The sequence below is a fragment of the Hyla sarda genome, chromosome 8 (assembly GCF_029499605.1).
Source record: "Hyla sarda isolate aHylSar1 chromosome 8, aHylSar1.hap1, whole genome shotgun sequence".
Taxonomy (NCBI): domain Eukaryota; kingdom Metazoa; phylum Chordata; class Amphibia; order Anura; family Hylidae; genus Hyla; species Hyla sarda.
Window position 1 is genome coordinate 47,630,139 of NC_079196.1, and position 25,338 is coordinate 47,655,476.

General features: G+C 41.5%; 1 protein-coding gene and 1 non-coding gene across 5 annotated transcripts in view; both read right to left on the bottom strand.

Annotated features, from left to right (window-relative positions):
* LOC130284323 (sodium channel protein type 2 subunit alpha) overlaps positions 1-25,338 on the bottom strand; it is a 310,775-nt gene that overhangs the window by 254,405 nt on the left and 31,032 nt on the right. The gene's annotated exons all lie outside the window — the stretch shown is intronic.
* On the bottom strand, positions 1,388-1,572 carry LOC130290078 (U2 spliceosomal RNA). Its single transcript, XR_008847503.1, has one exon. It is a non-coding gene; the product is annotated as a U2 spliceosomal RNA (small nuclear RNA).

Here is a 25,338-nt window from a genome sequence, read left to right on the forward strand (position 1 = left end):
CACCCCCCGACATCTCACTTACCGAATAGTGTTGAGCGGCATAGGCCATATTCGAATTCGCAAATATTCGCGAATATATGGATGAATATTCGTCATATTCGCGAATATTCGCAATATTCTCGTTTTATTTACGCATATGCGAATATTCACGCGTGCGAAAATTAACATATGCAAAATTCACATATACAAAAATTAGCATAACCGAAATATGTAAATTTCGTATATGCGAAAATTCGCACACCGGTCTCACACAGTAGTATTAGAGCCTTCTTACACCACATAGGCTGGAAGCAGAGAGGGATGATCACTGTGATGTGCACTGTGAAAAAAAAAACAAAAAAAAACAAAAAAAAAAAGAATATTCGTAATTACGAATATATAGCGCTATATTCGCGAATATGCGAATTCGCGAATATACGATATTCGCGAATAAAATTCGACTTGCGAATATTCGCGAGCAACACTATTACCGAACACAACATGGCGGAGGCCGAGGTGCACTGCAAGACACTGGAAGAAAAAGGGACCAGCTTCCGGATCTTCACAAAAGGTAAACATAAAAAAACACATACTAATACACACATAACACACAAACATAATAACAAAAAAACAGTATAAACAAGGGAGAACCCCTTTAAGTGACATGTTTTGTCATATTCTCTGGTAATCATCATGGTAATCCTCATAAGATGCAACACAAGGTGTTACATGGGGACAACCTTCTCCTAAATCTAATCATGAGTTGAGTGTTCTGAGCCAAATTGAACTATTAAGACACCAAGATTTTTCTGCATGGACAATAAGGAAATTCCAAAGTAGCTGAGGAGAGAAGCCCCACAAACCTTTTCTTGCCTTCTAGAATTGATTTCCCATTCCCCTTCGCCTAACGTTAAGGTGAACCAAAATGCTCCTAGCATCCATCTGGCAGCTATTCTAGTCTAAACTGGTTCACGTTTCTGCAAAAACAGAGATCCAAGGTGTCCGAGAGGTGAGTGAGGAACCTATTGGCCACATACCGCCCCGGTACATCCCAAAACGGCAGCACAACCTGGAAAATCCTAGAGGACAGACATGAACACACAGTGAGAAAAAAGTGTGCTGTGTCATACAGCCCGGACATCTGGTCGGATCTATAAAAATTTCTCAAACTGACCAGAGCTCTCTGCTGACATCGCAAGCACAGTGCTCTCTGCTGACATCTCTGTCCATTTTAAGAACTGTCCAGAGTAGGAGAAAATCCTCATAGAAAACATATGCTGCTCTGAACAGTTCCTAAAATGAACAGAGATATCAGCAGAGAGCACTGTGCTTGTGATGTCAGCAGAAAGCACAGTGTTCCAAAAAGAAAAAAAATCCTCTTTAGTATTCAGCAGCTAATAAGTACTGGAAGGATTAAGATTTTTTTAATAGAAGTCATTTAAAAATCTGTTTAACTTTCTGGCACCAGTTGATTTAAAAAAATAAATAAATAAAAAAGAAGTTTTCCACCAGAGTACCCCTTTAACTCCATGTGTAGAGCTCTAATAAAAACAGATACTTCACTTGATCTCAGCCAAAAGGTCGAGAAGTGATAATTTGATTCATGCTGATTTTGCATTTGAGAAATGAAAAAGACCATGGGGACATGTATCAATAATGGTGTAGCAATGTGTGATTTTATGTATGTCTTTTTGCTTCAAATGGAGCGTATTTGCGCCAAAATTATCAATTGTCGTACACAAGTTTGTAATTTTGGCACAAATGTAGCCCTACAAAAGGCGCAGACCCCAGAATTCCAGGCAGTAAATCTGACTTTGGGACATTCTATTGTTGTAGCTATTTTCTCTGTCACTTTATTCATGGTGTAGATTTGCGCCTAAATGAAGGTATTTGCGCCTAAACTTGCGCCAAATCGAAAAGTCGCAATTAATGAATTCCAGACCAAAGAATGATTGTAACTGAAATCACGACTAACAAAGTGAAATCAGTGATTTTGTTCTAAACCATTTGGCGCAATTGTTTGTCGCAAAAAGTGACATAAAAAGGAAATTTGAGACAAATCACAGTCAAAACAACAGGGTAAAATCCTTCATACCCCCCCCCCCATGTGTCCTTTTAGTTTACTGCTAGGTTATGGCTTTATGACAAGTGCATTCCTGAGTGCATGACACTTCAATAAAAGTCAATAAAACTATTACATTACCAGCTAAGCATTGCGTCCAAAGACTTAAAGATGAAGGGGGGAGGAGGGGCGGAGTTCCACAGCTTCAGTTACACTTAAAGAGTAGCTCCCACCATCCTATTTATTTTTTTTCTGTCCCTGCCTATTACCAATCTATCCCTAAATGCCTTTTGTCTGCCTGGTAGTGTGCTCACTACCAGGCAGACTTCCCCAGCAGGCACCACGTCACTGATGCCTGCTGGGGGGACTTCCGTCCTTAGTTCATCTACACAGGGTGCCTCCAGCTGTTTCATCACTACAACTCCCAGCTTGCCCTGACATCTATTGGTTGTCAGGACATGCTGGGAGTTGTAGTATTGAAACAGCTGGAGGCACCCTGTGTAGATAAACTATTAGTTACATGCGGCGCTAGCCCGTCCCCTCCCTCCCCTCTCTCCCTCCCCCCGCGCCATACCCCGTTCACTCCATCACAAACCCCCCCCCTCCCCCCCATTACACTTACTGCAGAGTCCGGCAGCGGGCGTGCAGGGACAGCGGTGGCGGTGGCGATGTGCGGGAGGAGTGGCCTCCCAGCCAGTGGCCGGGGAGCCAATGCGCTCGCTCCCTGCCTGTCTGATTGACAGGCAGGGAGCGAGCGCAGGCTGAATGAAAAAGGACCGATGCTCGGCCGCATCGGTCCTTTTTCAGGACGTCACGCCAGGCTGCAGCCGGCCACTAGGAGGGAGACCCCTAGTGGCCGGTTTTCAAATGTAAATGAAACAATTTTTATAAAAAAAAAATAATAATAAAAGTATATTAGAGATATGTTGTAGTTCATAAGTACTACAACATATCAAAAAATAAAGTTGGTGACAGTGCCCATTTAAATGCGTTATGGCTGCATTATTTGATCCAAACAAATTCCACATGATTCTGCAGTTCAGTAAAAGATAGACTTTAATGGAACTGTCAAAGTTTGTTTGGACTCCACGCGGAATCTGTATGCATTCCACGTGAATTCCGCACAAATTCGGCCGAAATCAAGCCCCATTGACTTCAATGGGATTCCGCAACCAAAGTCCGAAAAAATATAAGACCAGACTTATATTCTACTGTGTGAATATACTTTCAGAATCCCATTAAAGTTATTGGGCATTAAAATTAGGCGGAATTCTGTGTGGAAAATTCATGTGGAATTCCGTGCGGAATTTTCGTGCTCTGAACGCGGCCTAAGGCTATGTTCACATGGCAGGATATGGAGTCTGCCCGGATATGCTGCAAACTGCAGAAGCCAGCGGATAATGCTGGGACCGCTCGAAAATGGGCTCCATAGACGACAATGCATTTTCAAGAGGATTCTCCCAAAAAATTTCCATTGGCATGGAATCAGGATTTTCTGTACAATAAATCCGCAGCAGCAGATCTGACCCAAATTATGTAGATGTTGGTGTGAATAGTGTAAATAAAATCTGTATGGTTCAAATCTGTCCACAGCTAAATCTTAAACAACACATTGGTCCTCATTTACTATTGCAAACCCGACATGTTTTGTCGGGTTGTGCGCCAGATTCTGTCGCATTGCGCCAGAAATTCTGCCTGCACCAGATTTTGCGCCAGAATTGAAAAAACCCAGACTAACTCTGCATTTTGCTATTAACCCCTTAAGGACTGAGCCCTTTTTCACCTTAAGGACTTGGCCATTTTTTGAAAATCTGACCACTGTCACTTTAAACATTAATAACTCTGGAATGCTTTTAGTTATCATTCTGATTCCGAGATTCTTTTTTCGTGACATATTCTACTTTAACATAGTGGTAAAATATTGTGGTAACTTGCATCCTTTCTTGGTAAAAAATCCCAAAATTTGATGAAAAATTTGAAAATTTTGCATTTTTCTAACTTTGAAGCTCTCTGCTTCTAAGGAAAATGGATATTCCAAAAAAATATTTTTTTTATTCACATATGCAATATGTCCACTTTATGTTTGCATCATAAAATTGATGAGTTTTTACTTTTGGAAGACACCAGAGGGCTTCAAAGTTCAGCAGCAATTTTCCAATTTTTCACAAAATTTTGAAACTCGTTTTTTTTCAGGGACCAATTCAGGTTTGAAGTGGATTTGAAGGGTCTTCATATTAGAAATACCCAATAAATGACCCCCATTATAAAAACTACACCCCCCAAAGTATTCAAAATGACATTCAATAAGTGTATTAACCCTTTAGGTGTTTCACAGGAATAGCAGCAAAGTGAAGGAGAAAATTCACAATCTTAATTTTTTACACTCGCATGTTCTTGTAGACCCAATTTTTGAATTTTTGCAAGGGGTAAAAAGGAGAAAATTTTTACTTGTATTTGAAACCCAATTTCTCTCGAGTAAGCACATACCTCATAGGTCTATGTTAATTGTTCGGCGGGCGCAGTAGAGGGCTCAGAAGGGAAGGAGCGACAAATGGTTTTTGGGGGGCATGTCACTTTTAGGAAGCCCCTATGGTGCCAGAACAGCAAAAAAACCCACATGGCATATCATTTTGGAAACTAGACCCCTCGGGGAACATAACAAGGGGTAAAGTAAACATTATTACCCCACAGGTGTTTCGCAACTTTTGCATATGTAAAAAAAATTTTTTTTTACCTAAAATGCTTGGTTTCCCCAAAAATTTACATTTTTACAAAGGGTTAAAGAAGAAAATACCCCCCAAAATTTGAAGCCCAATTTCTCCCGATTCAGAAAACACCCCATATGGGGGTGAAAAGTGCTCTGCTGGCGCACTACAGGTCTCAGAAGAGAAGGAGTCACATTTGGCTTTTTGAAAGCAAATTTTGCTCTGGGGGCATGCTGCATTTAGGAAGCCCCTATGGTGCCAGAATAGCAAAAAAACACCCACATGGCATACCATTTTGGAAACTACACCCCTCGGGGAATGTAACAATGGGTTAAGTGAACCTTAATACCCCACAGGCGTTTCACAACTTTTGCATATGTAAAAAAAAAATTATTTTTTTTACCTAAAATGTTTCTTTTCCCAAAAATTTTACATTTTTAAAAAGGGTAAAATCAGAAAATACCCCCCAAAATTTGTAACACAATTTCTCCCGAGTACGGCGATACCCCATATGTGACCCTAAACTGTTGCCTTGAAATACGACAGGGCTCCAAAGTGAGAGCGCCATGCGCATTTGAGGCCTAAATTAGGGATTGCATAGGGGTGGACATAGGGGTATTCTACGCCAGTGATTCCCAAACAGGGTGCCTCCAGCTGTTGTAAAACTCCCGGCATGCCTAGACAGTCAGTGGCTGTCTGGTAATACTGGGAGTAGTTGTTTTGCAACAGCTGGAGGCTCCGTTTTGGAAACCGTGGCGTACCAGACGTTTTTCATTTTTATTGGGGAGGGGGGCTGTGTAGGGTTATGTGTATATGTAGTGTTTTTTTACTTTTTATTTTATTTTGTGTTAGTGTAGTGTTTTTAGGATACAGTCGCACGGGCGGGGGTTCACAGTAGTTTCTCGCTGGCAGTTTGAGCTGCGGCAGGAAATTTGCCGCAGCTCAAACTTGCAGCCGGATACTTACTGTAAACCTCCGCCCATGTGAGTGTACCCTGTACATTCACATGGGGGGGGGGGGGGGGGGGGTAACATCCAGCTGTTGCAAAACTACAACTCCCAGCATTCACTGACAGACTGTACATGCTGAGAGTTTTAGTTTTGCAACAGCTGTAGGCACACTGGTTATGTATCACTGAGTTTGTGACCTTACTCAGTGTTTCAAAACCAGTGTGGCTCCAGCTGTTGCAAAACTACAACTCCCAGCATGCACGGTGCATGGTGTAAGGTGACTGCTGGGAGTTGTAGTCTGCAACAGCTGGAGGCACACCGGTCGTGAAACACTGAGTTAGGTAAAAAAAACTGAGTTTCACAACCAATGTGCCTTCAGCTGTTGCTGAACTACAACTCTAAGCAGTCACCGACAGCCAATGGGCATGCTGGGAGTTGTAGTTATGCAACCAGCAGATGCACCACTACAACTCCCAGCATGCACTTTAGCTGTTTGTGCAAGCTGGGAGTTGTAGTTATACAACAGCTGAAGGTACACTTTTCCATAGAAAAAATGTGCCTCCAGCTGTTGCAAAACCATAAGTCCCAGCATAAGTCCCAGCTAGCGGTGGGGACCGGAATTCCCACGGGCGTATGGATACGCCCTGCGTCCTTAAGGACTCGGAATGCAGGGCGTATCCATACGCCCTGCGTCCTTAAGAGGTTAGAAACGAAAAAGGGGCGTAGTCACCTGGGAAATGGGGCGTGGTCTCCGAAATGGGGCGTGTTCCTGTCATTTTCACAAAAAAACAACATAGTTACTAAGGTTTCCACATAAAATGTGGTGGATTTGAGCCGAGGAAAGCCCGACAGATCAGAACATGTGTAAAAAAGCAAAGTACAGTGATCCCTCAACTTACAATGGCCTCCACATACAATAGTTTCAACATACAATGGTCATTTCTGGACCATTGTAACTTGAAACCAGACTCAACATACAATGCTAAAGACAGTCCAGATCTGTGAAACGTGTCAATGGCTGGAAGGACCGACCAATCAGAATGGGCATTTTACTGGTAAATCACCTGTATTCCTGAAGTGCATGCACTGACTGGTGTCTGGTAGCGCCCCCTACAGTACAGGGAGGAACTACATGCTTTGTACTACTCCTTACCTGTGCCAGGGTTAGCTGCTCCTTTGGACACAAATAAGGGCGGCTCCATTTGGGACACTGTGTGTACTGTATAGGACCCTGAAGAAGCTCCTGTCCTCTACATAGACTATTGTTTCCCAACCAGGGTGCTTCCAGCTGTTGCAAAACTACAACTCCCAGCATGCCCGGACAGCCAACGGCTGTCCGGGCATGCTGGGAGTTGTAGTTTTGCAACAGCTGGAGGCACCCTGGTTGGGAAACACTGACATAGACAGTGATTTACAGATCCCAGCAGATCTTTCTTACTTTTACATGTAAGGATTTGCTTTATCTATATCAGTTATCTACTTATTTTTCTTTAATCCTCACATTTTCCTATTTTTGGGTGACATTTTGGGGCTTCAGAACCAATTACCAGGTTTCCATAGAGTTATGGTCTCAACATACAATGGTTTCAACATACAATGGTCGTCCCAGAACCAATTAATATTGTAACTTGAGGGACCTCTGTATAGGGAAAGTGGAAAATGTAGGGAAACCTTAGTAAATACCGTGGAAAATAAATTGTAGGGAATTAAAACCCACAAAGAAACCTACACAACACTCTTAGTAAATGAGGGCCAATGTGTCTGCCCTGTGTGTACATAATAGGGGAGATTTATCAAAACCTGTGCAGAGGAAAAGTTGTCCAGTTGCCCATAGCAACCAATCAGATCGCTTCTTTCATTTTTCACAGGCCTTCATGAAAATGAAAGTAGTGACCTGACTGGTTGCTATGGGCAACTGGGCAACTTTTCCTCTGCACAGGTTTTGATAAATCTCATAACTTCATGCATATAGCCGTATTGCTGTGCCTAATGGCTGTAGGAAAGGGGTGAAATACAGTCCTGCAAGTGCCCAGATATATAGGGTCTCTGCACGTGGCTTTAGTGTGTGCATTAGGCACAAGCCTTTCCTTTTTACTTTTGCGGCCTTCAGGCTCTCCTCCGAGCATTAACCGGTGCGGTGTTAACCTGACCTATAATAGCGCTGGCCATTGACTTTTAAGGCATTTACTTAAAATAATGCAACAAAAAGCAGAGATAATTTTGTCTTTGACCTGGATTGCTCCTCTGAGACACACGACAGTAAGAAAAAAGGATGGATCTTTCTTGGCAGTCGTCCGAATAAAGTGACTCAGTGGGATGAAATGCACAACTTCTAGTATTTGGGGTTTGGGCTATTTATTTAGTTTTATGACATATTTCCTGACTTCAGTACAACCCTCAGAGCCTTGTAGCATATATTAGTAAGTTACTACAATGGTTCAACCGTTCAGGACAGTGTTTCCCAACCAGGGTGCCTCCGGCTGTTGCAAAACTACAACTCCCAGCATGCCCGGACAACCAATGGGACTCTGCTGTGGATATTCTGCATTACGAATTTTGCAAAAAGAACCAACATATCAATTCTTTTTGGGTAATTTTGCAACAGAATCCCATTAAAGTCAACGGGACTCTGAATTTCATCCAGAATCTGTGTGTTGAGTGCAAGAAATTCTGTATAAATTCAGCACAGCTGGCAGCAGATTATTGGCTGAATATGCGCAAAATCAGCAAAACTGCTAAAGTTCTGATGCCACCTTGGCAGAACGGAATCAGTGTGTGTGGAAGCACAGGAATTATGCCTTGTGAACGTAGCCTTAAAGGGGTACTCCAGTGGAAATTAAAAAAATAAATCAAGTGGTGCCAGCAAGTTATGTGCTAGACAGTCTAAGGGTATGTGCACACGGGCGGATTTATTTGTGGGTTTTCCGCTGCGTATTTGAAAGGGGACAGGCTCTTCTCGTCTGTCTGCAGCAGATTTTCCGCTGCGTAATTTCCACTGCAGACCCTACTGACTTCAATGGGGCTTGCGGCGGATATTCCGCAGCAGAAATTCTGCAGCAGAAAATCTGCTGCAGACAGTCGAGAAGAGCCCGCTCCCTTTCAAATATGCAGCGGGAAACCCGCAAATAAATCTGCCTGTGTGAACGTACCCTAAAAATTTTACAGATTTATTAAACAGCCTGACTAAATGTAATAAGTCTAGATTACATCATTAGACTGTCTAAATTTACACTAAGGATTAGACAGTTATAGTAAATTTGGGACTATGGGGGGGGGGGGGGGGGGGATTATTTATCAAAGCCTGTGCAGAGGAGAAGTTGCCCATAGCAACCAATCAGATCGATTCTTTAGTTTTCCAGAGGCTGTTTCATAGTTTCATAAATGAAAGATGCAATCTGATTGGTTGCTATGGGCAACTTGTCAACTTCTCTTGACAGGTTTTTGAATCAATCAGAAAAGTGACAGCAGAGCTCCTCATAGTGTAGTATATCTCAGGGATAAAGTATAGGAAAGGTCAGGTTGAAATCCGCTCAACTACTGCTGTTGGGTAGATAAGTCGCAACAGCTTATAAGGCTCTCAGCGCCAAAAACGGAACGGTGCAGCCACCGGGTGCTGATCAGGATGACAGGATAGGTTTAATGAAAATGCAGAAAACAATCCCGGTAATTTCAGGCGCCCAAACCGTTTAATAATACAACTGGTGCTTCCACGATCTTCACACCAATGAACATTTATTGTAATCCATATAACTTAGTAGCAATAAAACATAACGTGTTTCTAGGCATGGAGCGCCTCTTCTTCAGGTGTACAAATGGCATGCCTGAAGATACCGGGATTTTTCTCTGCATTTTTCATTGAATCTCCTTTAGATAAATCTCACCCAATATTCTTATATAAATAACCGTGAACTACGACATTGTTCTGTCACATTATGTAGTTCTGTAGGGTCCTAATAATGCTCAATACCCAAATAACAGAACTTTAAAGAACCCTAGTTATACCGCCATACACTGCCTATGCAACAGCGCTAAACAAAGTACAAATTACAGTACAATTAAAGTCAAACGTTAAGCATCAGAGAAGTGTTTCCTAATCAGGGAGCCTCCAGCTGTTGCAAAGCTACAACTCCCAGCATGCCCGGACAGCCAAAGGCTGTCCGGGAATGCTGGGAGTTGTAGTTTTGCAACAGCTGAAGGCACCCTGGTTGGAAAACACTGACTTAGAGACTTGTTCCTATCCTGGAGTTGGTGATGGGGGCTTCTAGACGGCAGAGGCTTTTGCTCCTTTTTGTTTACATTCAACCAAGTCCAGCTTTAACAATTTGGATCTACTGGATTTTCAGGCCTAGATTTTCCTTTACTCACACAGCGGAATTTTAGAACAGAATTCCACGGATTAATTCGGCTGGAAAGTCCGCCAAGATTTTCTGCAAATTTGGGGGAGATTTATCAAAACCCATGTAGAGGAAGAGTGGTGCAGTTGCCCATAGCAACCAATCCGATTGCTTCTTTCTTTTTTACAGGCCTCTTTGAAAATGAAAGCAGAAATCTGATTGGTTGCCATGGGCAACTGCACCACTCTTCCTCTACACAGGTTTTGATAAACCTCCCCCATTATGTTAAATCGCATTCCGCGTTCCACAAAAATATAAGACCTGTCTTTAATTTTTCGGAATTCCACGGTGGAATCCCATTGAAATCAATTGGGCTTTGAATTTTGACAGAATTCGGTGTTATGAGTGTACAGAAATTCCATCAGAACTCCATCCAAATTCTGCTTCAAACTCTGCGGAGTGGAATAGCAGAATTCCCTCTTTGTCAACATAGACTATGGTAGAAAATTGGTGGACCAAAAAAATGGGAGGTGCTGAATGGGAAGCTAATGGGTGGGTCCATTTTTTATATTTTTTTGTCCACCCATTCCTTGTCACAGGGCAATTTTGGAACAAATTTGGATAACAATGGCATATATAGAAGAAAAAAGGCTCCATTAACATTTATTGAAATGGGTCCCCTATTATGGTGTCTAATTTTACTCCCCCCCCCCCCCCCCCCCGGGCAGCAATATCTGGTGTTTATTTCCCCATTTTGCTTCCAATGACCCATTGGTCTATACCTCCCTCCATTGTTTTGCTGGCAATGCAGTTCCTTGGGGAGAGGAGTGCGCCACAGGTTCTTACTGATAGAAAAGTGAATGGGGCCAAGAAGGACGGGGGCCCCCCTTTAATCATATCAATTCAAGAAAAAATATTTCTACTGAAAATTACCAATCCAATGGAAATACAATGGGGGAGATTTATCAAAACCTGTCCAGAGGGAAAGTTGCCCAGTTGCCCATAGCAACCAATCAACTTGCGTCTTTCATTTTTAACAAGGGCTCTGCAAAATGAAAGAAGCAATCTGATTGGTTGCTATGGGCAACTGGGTAATTTTTCCTTTGCATAGGTTTTGATAAATCTCCCCCAATATTTTTTTAATACATATACTAATCTACAGGAAAGTTGAAGAATACAATGTAGTTGACATGGGAGCAGCCGCCTCACATTAGGAGCAGAACAATCTTTATAAAAAATTATGCAAAAATGATAAACAATGTCAGGGTTATATTTCCCATCACCCATATTGTTTACTTGCAGTTTATTTAGGTTGGTCGCACTATTCAAATATTTCCATTCTATGAGTCACAGGTCTAATTGTGAATCTCTATGGAACAGGAGAACCTGTACATACTCTACCACATGGTAAAGTCCCATTATTATTTATCAAAGCGAATGAACAAAATAGGCTGCATGTAAATATATTCCCTGCTTTGTCTTCTAGACCAGTGTTTCCTAACCAGGGTGCCTCCAGCTGTTGCCAAATTGCAACTCCCAGAATGCCCGGTCAGCCAACGACTGTGTTGTTATCAAGCTTTCAAGGGAACTAAATGGAAGGATGTTATAAATAAGCAAATTGGATGGCACTTACCGTATATACTCGAGTATAAGCCAACCCGAATATAAGCCAAGGCCCCTAATTTTACCCCAAAAACCAATGAAAAGTTATTGACTCAACTATAAGCCTAGGGTGGGAAATACATCATCCTCCCATGTAATCATCCAGACCCCCGTCATCATCCAGATCCCCGTCTTTATCCACACCCCCTGTCATCATCCCCACCTGTCAATCCCTTCATCAGTGGTCTTCAACCTGCGGACCTCCAGATGTTGCAAAACTACAACTCCCAGCATGCTGGGTGTTGTAGTTTTGAAACCTCTGGAGGTCCGCAGGTTGAAGACCACTGCGGCCTTCGTCATCCCCCCCCCCCTTTTGTTTTGTACTCTCATCCCCTCGGCGGGAAGTTAGAGTGAGCTGGTCCGGGTCATCTATGCTGCAGGGACCGTCCAGTGGGGATGGTTAGTCGTTGCGGGCTGTCCATTTTCACCAGGGGGGGGGCCTCTTCTCCACGCTTCGGGCCCGGAGTAGTGACGTTGCCTTGACGACGACGCACAGGGATGTTGCACATGAACGTCCCTGTGCGTCGTCGTCAAGGCAACATCACTTCTCCGGGGCCGGGCCCGAAGCGCGGAGAAGAGGTCCCCCCGGTGAAAATGAACAGCCTGGAACGACCAATCCTCCCCACCGGACGGCATGCTGGAGTTGTAGTTTTGCAACATCTGGAGGTCCGCAGGTTGAAGACCACTGATGAAGGGATTGACAGGCGGAGAATTCACTCGAGTATAAGCCGAGGGGGGCAAAAAAAGTATGTAGTCAGCCACCAATTGTGCAAGTTCTCCCACTTAAAAACATGAGAGAGGCCTGTAATTTTCATCATAGGTATACCTCAACTATGAGAGACAGAATGAGAAAAAAAAAAACATAAAATCACACTGTCTGATTTTTAAAGACTTTATTTGCAAATTATGGTGGAAAATAAGTATTTGGTCAATAACAAAAGTTCATCTCAATACTTTGTTATATACCCTCTGTTGGCAATGACAGAGGTCAAACTTTTTCTATAAGTCTTCACAAGATTTTCACACAGTTACCGGTATTTTGGCCCATTCCTCCATGCAGATCTCCTCTAGAGCAGTGATGTTTTAGGGCTGTCGCTGGGCAACACGGACTTTCAACTCCCTCCAAAGGTTTTCTATGGTGGTGAGATCTGGAGACTGGCTATGCCACTCTAGGACCTTGAAATGCTTCTTACGAAGCCACTTCGTTGCCCGGGTATTGTGTTTGGGATCATTGTCATGCTGAAAGATGCAGCCATGTTTCATCTTCAATGTCCTTGATGATGGAAGGAGGTTTTCACTCAAAATCTCACAATACATGGCCCCATTCATTCTTTCCTTTTCACGGATCAGTCGTCCTGGTCCCTTAGCAGAAAAACAGCCCCTAAGCATGATGTTTCCAGGCCCATGCCTCATGGTAGGTATGGTGTCCTTTGGATGCAACTCAGCATTCTTTCTCCTCCAAACATGACGAGTTGAGTTTTTACCAAAAAGTTCTACTTTGGTTTCATCTGAACATATGACATTCTCTTAATACTCTTCTGGATCATCCAAATGCTCTCTAGCAAACTTCAGATGGGCCCGGACATGTACTGGCTTAAGCAGGGGGACACATCTGACACTGCATGATTTGAGTCCCTGGTGGCGTAGTGTGTTACTGATGGTAGCCTTTCTTACTTTGATCCCAGATCTCTGCAGGTCATTTACTAGGTCCCCCCGTGTGGCTCTGGGATTTTTGCTCACCGTTCTTGTGATCATTGTGATCTTGTGTGGAGCCCCAGATCGAGGGAGATTATCAGTGGTCTTGTATGTCTTCCATTTTCTAATAATTGCTCCCACAGTTGATTTCTTCACACCAAGCTGCTTGCCTATTGCAGATTTAGTCTTCCCAGCCTGGTGCAGGTCTACAATTTTGTTTCTGGTGTCCTTCGACATCTCTTTGGTCTTGGCCATAGTGGAGTTTGGAGTGTGACTGTTTGAGGTTGTGGACAGGTGTCTTTTATACTGATAACAAGTTCAAACAGGAGCCATTAATACAGGTAACGAGTGGAGGACAGAGGAGACTCTTAAAGAAGAAGTTACAGGTCTGTGTGAGCCTGAAATCTTGCTTGTTTGTAGGTGACCAAATACTTATTTTCCACCATAATTTGCAAATAAATTCTTTAAAAATCAGACAATGTGATTTTATGGATTTTTTTTCTCATTCTGTCTCTCATAGTTGAGGTATATCTATGATGAAAATTACAGGCCTCTCTCATCTCTTTTAAGTGGGAGAACTTGCACAATTGGTGGCTGACTAAATACTTTTTTGCCCCACTGTAGATATGAGATAGATAGATAGAGAGGAGATAGATAGGAGATAGATAGATATGAGATAGATAGATAGATAGGAGATATATAGATGTGAAAGAGATAGATATTAGATACATGGATAGTTATTAGATAAATATTAGATAGATAGATAGATAGATAGATAGATAGAAAAACACCCCTGCACAAGGCAGAAAAGACAGGTAATGCTAGATAGGCAGAGAGATAGATAAACAATAGATAGGTAGATATGTAACTAGACAGTGAGAAGAATAGATATGACATTGAAGGATAGCTATGATATAGATAGATGATAGATACGGTAGATAAATAAATAGATAAACACTACATAGATAGATATAGATAGATAGGTACATAAATAGACAGCTAGAACAATAGATAGAGAGATAGATAGATAGATAGATAATAGATAGAGAGATAGATAGATAGATATACAGATAAACAAACACTAGATAGATAGATAGATAAATAGACAGACAGAAACAATTCTCCTGCACAAGGCAGAGCAGACAGGTGAATTGTGTTTGGCGTATTGATCCCCCCCTCTCCTGTGCACATGGTACATTCAGGAATTGCCATAAGAGAATTAGCAGTCTCTGCACACAATGACGCTGTGACGAGGGAGCTGACAAACAAGCGAGAACACCACAAGTTGCTATGGCAACACGTATATGTCAGGAAAATCCACAGAAGCCAGCCTTTTAAGACTGAGCTGGGAATAATAGGAATTTGATACTGTATTGCTCAGCACCGTATATGACTCGGTCTGCTTTAAGGTCATTCATATATAAGAGCTATACGGGACTGGTAAATTATAGGGAACAATAGATAACAATTCAAGATATCTCTGAACATAAAATATTGATATATCTATATAGCAAAAAATATCTCTTTAATCTCTGGACGATGCCTCACCCATAGGCACATACTATATAAGCAATCATCAGTATGGACGATGCCTCAACCATAGGCACATACTATATAAGCAATCATCAGTATGGACGATGCCTCAACCATAGGCACATACTATATAAGCAATCATCAGCATGGACGATGCCTCACCCATAGGCATATACTATATAAGCAATCATCAGCATGGACGATGCCTCAACCATAGGCACATACTATATAAGCAATCATCAGCATGGACGATGCCTCACCCATAGGCATATACTATATAAGCAATCATCAGCATGGACGATGCCTCACCCATAGGCATATACTATATAAGCAATCATCAGCATGGACGATGCCTCAACCATAGGCACATATATAAGCAATCAGTATGTACGATGCCTCACCCATAGGCATATACTATATAAGCAATCATCAGCATGGACGATGCCTCAACCATAGGCACATACTATATAAGCAATCAGTATGGACGATGCCTCACCCATAGGCACATACTATATAAGCAATCATCAGTATGGACGATGCCTCACCCATAGGCATATACTATATAAGCAATCATCAGCATGGACGATGCCTCAACCATAGGCACATACTATATAAGCAATCAGTATGGACGATGCCTCACCCATAGGCACATACTATATAAGCAATCATCAGTATGGACGATGCCTCAACCATAGGCACATACTATATCAGCAATAATCAGTATGGACGATGCCTCAACCATAGGCACATACTATATAAGCAATCATCAGCATGGACGATGCCTCACCCATAGGCATATACTATATAAGCAATCATCAGTATGGACGATGCCTCAACCATAGGCACATACTATATAAGCAATCATCAGCATGGACGATGCCTCACCCATAGGCATATACTATATAAGCAATCATCAGCATGGACGATGCCTCACCCATAGGCATATACTATATAAGCAATCATCAGCATGGACGATGCCTCAACCATAGGCACATACTATATAAGCAATCATCAGCATGGACGATGCCTCAACCATAGGCATATACTATATAAGCAATCATCAGCATGGACGATGCCTCACCCATAGGCATATACTATATAAGCAATCATCAGCATGGACGATGCCTCAACCATAGGCACATACTATATAAGCAATCAGTATGGACGATGCCTCACCCATAGGCACATACTATATAAGCAATCATCAGTATGGACGATGCCTCACCCATAGGCATATACTATATAAGCAATCATCAGCATGGACGATGCCTCAACCATAGGCACATACTATATAAGCAATCAGTGTGGACGATGCCTCACCCATAGGCATAGGCGTGCGCACGGGGTGTGCCGGGTGTGCACAGGCACACCCTAATCATCGCAGCCGCGGCCCGCTGCTGCAGGACTTTTTTTTTTTTTATTCCTCACTACTAAACCCCAGCCCCACCGGACATCCCCGACATCACCAGCCGGAGGACGGGGGATAGATTGGCCGGAGCCGCAAATTTAAAAAAAAAGCATTTTTAAACATCCGGTGTGCCCTGAAAGACACCGGATGTTTAAAAATGCATTTTTTTTTATTTGCGGCTCCGGCCGCTCTATCTCCCGTCCTCCGGCCTCTCTATCCCCCCTTCCTCTGGGTCGCTCTATCCCCCCTTCCTCTGGGTCGCTCTATCCCCTTCCTCCGGGCCGCTCTATCCCCCGTCCTCCGGCCGCTCTATCCCCCCTTCCTCTGGGTCGCTCTATCCCCTTCCTCCGGGCCGCTCTATCCCCCGTCCTCCGGCCGCTCTATCCCCCCTTCCTCTGGGTCGCTCTATCCCCTTCCTCCGGGCCGCTCTATCCCCCGTCCTCCGGCCGCTCTATCCCCCCTTCCTCTGGGCCGCTCTATCCCCTTCCTCCGGGCCGCTCTATCCCCCGTCCTCCGGCCGCTCTATCCCCCCTTCCTCTGGGCCGCTCTATCCCCTTCCTCCGGCCGCTCTATCCCCCCTTCCTCTGGGCCACTCTTTTCCCCTTCCTCCGGGCCGCTCTATCCCCCCTTCCTCCGGGCCGCTCTACCCCCCCTTCCTCCGGGCTGCTCCTCCCCCTTACCCGACCGCGCACACTGCTGCGCTAACTGCAGACGCAGGGGCTGCCCCGCAGCTGCGCACGTCTGCCTCCACCTACTGGGATGATCCTGGCCGCAACTCCTGGCTGGCACCGAGTGTCCATTCCTCGGCATGAGGAAGAAGTGGGCGATGGTGCAAAGTGTGCAACAGATGGGAGTGGACGTGCCCGGCCTCTGACCCCAACATGGCTGCCGCAGGTAAGAAAAGTGCACAGACCGAGGGTGGGATGTGTGTATTATGTATGTATGATGTGTATTATGTATATATGATGTGTATTATGTATGTATGATGTGTATCATGTATATATGATGTGTATTATGTATATATGATGTGTATTATGTATATATGATGTGTATTATGTATGTATGGTGTGTATTATGTATGTATGATGTGTATTATGTATATATGATGTGTATTATGTATATATGATGTGTATTATGTATGTATGTATGGTGTGTGTAATATGTATATATGATGTGTATTATGTATGTATGGTGTGTGTAATATGTATGTATGATGTGTATTATGTATGTATGATGTGTATCATGTATATATGATGTGTATTATGTATATATGATGTGTATTATGTATGTATGATGTGTATTATGTATATATGATGTGTATTATGTATGTATGATTTGTATTATGTATATATGATGTGTATTATGTATATATGATGTGTATTATGTATGTATGGTGTGTATTATGTATGTATGATGTGTATTATGTATATATGATGTGTATTATGTATATATGATGTGTATTATGTATGTATGGTGTGTGTAATATGTATATATGATGTGTATTATGTATGTATGGTGTGTGTAATATGTATGTATGATGTGTATTATGTATGTATGATGTGTATCATGTATATATGATGTGTATTATGTATGTATGATGTGTATTATGTATATATGATGTGTATTATGTATGTATGATGTGTATTATGTATGTATGATGTGTATTATGTATATATGATGTATATTATGTATGTATGATGTGTATTATGTATGTATGGTGTGTGTAATATGTATATATGATGTGTATTATGTATGTATGGTGTGTGTAATATGTATGTATGATGTGTATTATGTATATATGATGTGTATTATGTATGTATGGTGTGTGTAATATGTATGTATGATGTGTATTATGTATGTATGATGTGTATTATGTATATATGATGTGTATTATGTATATATGATGTGTATTATGTATGTATGGTGTGTGTAATATGTATGTATGATGTGTATTATGTATATATGATGTGTATTATGTATTTATGGTGTGTGTAATATGTATATATGATGTGTATTATGTATATATGATGTGTATTATGTATATATGATGTGTATTATGTATGTATGGTGTGTGTAATATGTATGTATGATGTGTATTATGTATATATGATGTGTATTATGTATGTATGGTGTGTGTAATATGTATGTATGATGTGTATTATGTATGTATGATGTGTATTATGTATGTATGATGTGTATTATGTATGTATGGTGTATTTATGTATGATGTGTGTGTATATATAATGGATTTGTGTATGTATTATGTATGGTGTGCACATGTATGTATTATATATGTATGATGTTTGTATTTATGCATTATGTATGTATAATATAATATAATATATATATATATATATATATATATATATATATATATATATATAATGCATAAATACAAACATCATACATATATAATACATACATGTGCACACCATACATAATACATACACAAATCCATTATATATACGCACACATCATACATAAATACATCATACATACACACATCATACATACAGAACAAACAGTACATACATACCATATATATGTTATGTATGTACTGTATGTTATGTATGTATGATGTATTTATGTATGATGTCTATGTATATATATATAATGGTTTTGTGTATGTATTATGTATGGTGTGCGTATGTATGTATGATGTATGCATGTATTATATATGTATGATGTTTGTATGCATATAGTATGTATTTATGCATTATGTATGTATGTGTGTGTATATATATATATATATATATATATATATATTATATATATGTGTGTAGGATATGCATGTATGATGTGTGTATGTATTATATATGTATGATGTTTGCATGCATATAGTATGTATTTATGCATTATGTATGTGTGTGTATGTGTGTGTATATATATATATATATATATATATATATAAATGTGTGTGTAGGTTATGCATGTATGATGTGTGTATGTATTACATATGTATGATGTTTGTATGCATATAGTATGTATTTATGCATTATGTATGTATGTGTGTGTATATATATATATATATATATATATATATATAATATATATATGTGTGTAGGATATGCATGTATGATGTGTGTATGTATTATATATGTATGATGTTTGTATGCATATAGTATGTATTTATGCATTATGTATGTATGTGTGTATATATATATATATATATATATATATGTGTGTGTATGCATGTATGATGTGTGTATGTATGTATGACGTATGTATATATGTATTATGAATCAGAACAAAAGAAAACATAAAGTTTCCTCCAGCTCTTCCAAGGATAACGGCGCATGTAGTATTAAACCATCAAACCTTTAATCTGTATACATTATAAATAGAAAAAGGTGACATCATAAAAGAAAAGTGAAACTCCAGTGCGTTTTGGGCTACATATAGCCATGATTAAGAGCTACATTTTGCTCAAAACGTGTTGGAGTTTCGCTTCTCTTTTATGATTGATGTCCACCTTTTTCTATTTTTAATGCATACAGATTAAAGGTTTGATGTTTTAATACTACAAGCACCTTGAAAGAGGCAACTTTCTTTTTTCCTTTGTTCTGATACACGGGACACGGCCCACTCTCTGCAGTCCGTGCTCTTCTACCAGCAAAAATACTAAAAACTACTACAGCACCGACCCGGGAGCTGAAATAAACATTTTTTTATTTTTTTTATGTATTGTATGTATGTATGTATTTTATATTATGTATGTATTATGTACGCAATCCCCCACACAGCACCCATAGCACCCCTCAAACACACAGCACCCCTCAAACACACACACAGCACCCCCCCCCCACACTCACACCCCCCCCCACACTCACACACACACAACACCCCCCCCCCCCACACTCACACACAGCACCCCCCCCCCACACTCACACACACACACAACACCCACCCCCCCCCCCCCCACACACACACACACACAGCACCCCCAGTGCAACATAATGGGAGTTGTAGTTTTGGTCACCATATATTGTATCAGGGCATGCTGGGAATTGGAGTTGGTAACTGCAAATCCCAGCATTGCATTCCTTGAAGGAATGCAATGCTGGGAGGTGCAGTTACCAACTACAATTCCCAGCATGCCCTGATACAATCTATGATGACCAAAACTACAACTCCACACATCTATATAGGAGTACAATTTAGATTATGGTGTAACATGCTGGGAGTCCTAGTTTTGGGTCAGCTGCAGACCCAAAACTACAACGTGCACGCTGCTCCAAGCTTGCTGGGTGCCGCATCACTTTTTCAACCAATCTGGTGCAAAAAAAAATTCTATTTGGAATATTCACCCCTCTGTGCCCCCATCTTATAGTAAAATCGTTCTTCTGTTTGAAAAGTAAAGAAAAACATGAGTTTTACCATTCAACTTACAATTTTTTTTTGCCTCCCTATAAACACCAGCAAACATACACACAAGTGGGAGGTCTAGTCAGGGCTGGTGCATGGATTTTTGACACTCTAGGCAAAACCTAATTTTGACAACCCTTTGGCTCCGCCCATTGAACCCCTTGGCAAATATAAGATCAGGGGTAGAATTAGTCCCGTAAGCCTCATGGTAAATTCTAGACTTGTCCTCCTCCCTACAATTATAACTATACTGTACCTAATGTGGAGAACTATACTGCACCTAATGTGGGGGAACTGTACTGCACCTAATGTGGGGGAACTGTATTGCATCTAATGTGGGGGAACTATACTGCACCTAATGTGGGGGAACTGTACTGCACCTAATGTGGGGGAACTGTATTGCACCTAATGTGGGGGAACTATACTGCACCTAATGTGGGGGAACTATATTGCACCTAATGTGGGGGAACTATATTGCACCTAATGTGGGGGAACTGTACTGCACCTAATGTGGGAGAACTGTACTGCACCTAATGTGGGGGACTATACTGCACCTAATGTGGGGGAACTGTACTGCACCTAATGTGGGGGAACTGTACTGCACCTAATGTGGGGAACCATACTGCACCTAATGTGGGGGAACTATACTACACCTAATGTGGGGGAACTGTACTGCACCTAATGTGGGGGAACTATATTGCACCTGTGGGGGAACTGTACTGCACCTAATGTGGAGGAACTGTACTATTAACCTAATGTGGGGGAACTATACTGCCAACCTAAGTTGGGGGAACTGTACTACTAACCTAATGTGGGGGAACTATACTGCACCTAATTGTGGGGGAACTATACTGCCAACCTAATGTGGGGGAACTGTACTACTAACCTAATGTGGGGGAACTATACTGCACCTAATGTGGGGGAACTATACTGCCAACCTAATGTGGGGGAAATATATTTCCATCCTAATGTGGGAGATTTATACTGCCAACCTAATGTGGGGGAACTATACAAAAATATAAAATTGTACTATTTTGATCCCTATAGCACTTTTATTTTTCTGTATATGGGTAGGTGAGGGTCATTTTTAGCGCTGTGATTTGTAGTTTTTATCGGTACCATTTTTTTTTTTTTTTTGCTTTTTAGATATTTTTTTAATGGTATTTGAAGTGACTAATAGTGGTAATCTGATTAGTGCACTATTACGACTTTTGGGACCCCACTTCTGATTTTGCCCATGGCCATGTTAAGCCTAAAACCGGCCCTGGATATAATCCTCCTACACTATGCAAGCAAGAGTGTGTGTGTGTATATGTATGTGATATATATATATATATATATACATACATATATACATACATAAACACACACACACACACGCATGCGCGGAGTGAGTTTGTGCTTTAGGGTGCACACCCTAATGCAATAGGCTGCGCACGCCTATGCCCATAGGCACATACTATATAAGCATTCATCAGTATGGACGATGCCTCAACCATAGGCACATACTATATCAGCAATAATCAGTATGGACGATGCCTCAACCATAGGCACATACTATATCAGCAATAATCAGTATGGACGATGCCTCAACCATAGGCACATACTATATCAGCAATAATCAGTATGGACGATGCCTCAACCATAGGCACATACTATATCAGCAATAATCAGTATGGACGATGCCTCAACCATAGGCATATACTATATGAGCAATCATCAGTATGGACGACCACTGCTTCCCTTATACTATCTGAAGACAGGCTGGTCAGCAGTCACGTGCACAGCCCCTCAGAGCAGGGTGGGGTATCCCTTGCTTGATAACAATGTGGAGAGGAGGGCTTCTGCAGGTTCCCACCTATAAAGGATGTCTCCAACCTGTGCTGCAGTGTCCCTCCTCCCCAATGTCTGCTTTATAGGAAATCTTCAGAGCAATGAGGATCGGTGAGACACTGAAACTCTTAAATATCCATGTTTCCCAAAAAGTTTGAATTATCCCTTTATGACTTAAGAAACCAGTGTACAGGTGTTTATTTTGTTAGTTTTAGTTTTAACAAAATGTTTTAATAAATGAAAAAAGGGAAAAATATAAATACATCGACTAGATCAGTGGTCTCAAACTGTGGCCCTCCAGATGTCGCAAAACTTCAACTCCCAGCATGCCCGGACAGCCGCTGGCTGTCCGGGCATGCTGGGAGTTGAAGTTTTGAAACATCTGGAGGGCCACAGTATGGGACCACTGGACTAGATCATTAGACTGTGTTTTTACATAGTATGTTGTTCAGTATTTTTAGCCACAAAAAAAGGAGCTGAATTTAGGACCCACTCTGGTTAAAAAATACTGACCACAATGTTACGTGTGAACATCGCCTAAATATATAGAGGGGGAGGCAAGCCGCTGTCAGACACCTCTCACAAGAGAAAGGATCAATCCTAATTTCTTTCAACATCTGCCTTCAGGGCTCAGTCAGGATGCAGAAAGTCATCTATACGTAAGATTGTCAGCTCATCCCACTGTCATGTATCTGATGTATAGGATCAATCAGGAGTTTAATGTACGTACCTTTAGCTGGAGGCAATGCAAACAATAACTATGCACAGAGAAAAATACCAAACGTAGTTAATAAAAATAACTAGATAAATAAATAAATAAATAAATAAATAAAAAATACATATACACAAAAGTACATATACAGGGCTGTGGTAATATATGAGGTAAAATATGTGTGTGTGTGTATATATATATATATATATATATATATATATATATATTATATATTTTTTTTTTTGCAGGGGCTGGGAACATCCATTCTAGTTTCACCAGAGATGTAACTAGAAGCTCCCATAGGTGTTTTGCCTCTATGTTTACAACTGCATGTGCAGAGAGAAGAAAGATCGGAGCTCAGATAGTAATAGGAATGAGGGGCATGCAGTAAGACAGAGTCAGGAGTATGCCCTGCTGTGCTATGAGCACAGTACTGGCTCCTGCCTGTCTGATTGAAAGGCAGGAAGCAGTGCTGAGCTTGTCTGTGTCCCGGCTGCAGTCTGAGATTTACGATTCCAACATGGGTCTGAAATCTATAAAAAGGGCTTGCGGCCAGTGGAAAATTAAATAGAAAGAAGCATATTTTTTAATAACATGCAATTGGAAAGTTATTCTGCATACATTAATCTATAATATATCAAACATTTTTTTTTTTTGATGAAAGGTACCCTTTCATTTTGGCTGCAGTACCCCTTTAATAGCATGCAGCCCCTACTAACACAATTTTTGGCAAATCTATAAGTACTGCTGCAGACAACCAATTTACATTATACTCAGGCCTCCTGTGTGATTCCATTCAATGCTGCTTTATTTTATATGCAAGAATGGGATTCCCAACAAGCAGAACCCAAGCTCATCCCAGCTGTGTAGTCTCTATTATTAATAGTGACGTCTAGCTATATAGTTTGAGGCCTAAAGACATCTGTAGACTATACGGAACATCCAAGGTCAAACATAGCAAGCGATGTGTTCTAGCTCCATGCCCTTGCTCAGATACTCTCTTCGGGGCCAGGGCATTGAAGTAACATATATAAATATGAAGGACAAGCTAGACCATTGCTTTTTAAAGTGTGAAATGTCCAACAGTTCTTTAAAAGGTGGGGCATGCCTCCTAAACCGCGCGGATTATACTGAAAGAGGCAACTAGACTTGTCCTGGCAGAGATGCCCTATTGAGGTATGTTCACACATACTGTATATGCCAGTGTTTTCCAAACAGCATGCCTCCAGCTATTGCAAAACTACAACTCCCAGCAAGCCGGGACAGCCAACGGCTGTCCGAGCTTGCTGGGAGTTGTAGTTTTACAACAGCTGGAGACACACTCTTTGCAAAACACTGGTATAGGCTGTGAAATTGATGCTGTGCTTATTTGTATTCATTTAACAGTATCAAAGTATCCGCAGCGTATACAGTACATATGAACATATCTAAAGTTTGTTTCATCCGGTAAGACATTGGAGGAGATAAATAAAACCTAATTCTAAAAGGGGATATCTCAGTTGTATTTGCTGCTAAGAGCTGCAGACACTATTAGATAGCTTTCAGGGTATAAAGCAAACTGCACCACCATCAGTTCTGGCCAATCAATGCACAGCACATACTCCTTACTGCTATGCTATGTTGAAATGGCACTGGAATAAACAAGCTGGCACTGTGCTTGGGACAATTTAAAGTACACTACTCCAATGTACATGGCATGAAGAGGGAGGAGGAGTTGTTGATGCACTGGCTTTGCAAAGTGCTATACGAGCAGAAATAAAAGAAACATCAGCACAGCAAGGAAGGGGTTACACTGTTTAAAATTGTTTAAATATTTAATATCGAAAACGGCTCCTGAAAATCCCACCGCTAGGAGTCACCATACCTACTGGGACACTCACCAGTCCTGCAGCAGTACATCAGCCTTGTCCATGGGCCATGGACAAGAGATATCTCATGGACAAGGCTGAATGAGCAGACACACCAATCACCTCCCACCACCACAAGGGAGGGATGCGCCCCCTTCTACCACACACCAACCACCTTCCACCACCCCAAGTGAGGGACGCGCCCCCTTCTACCACACACCAATCACCTCCCACTGCCACAAGGGAGGGACAC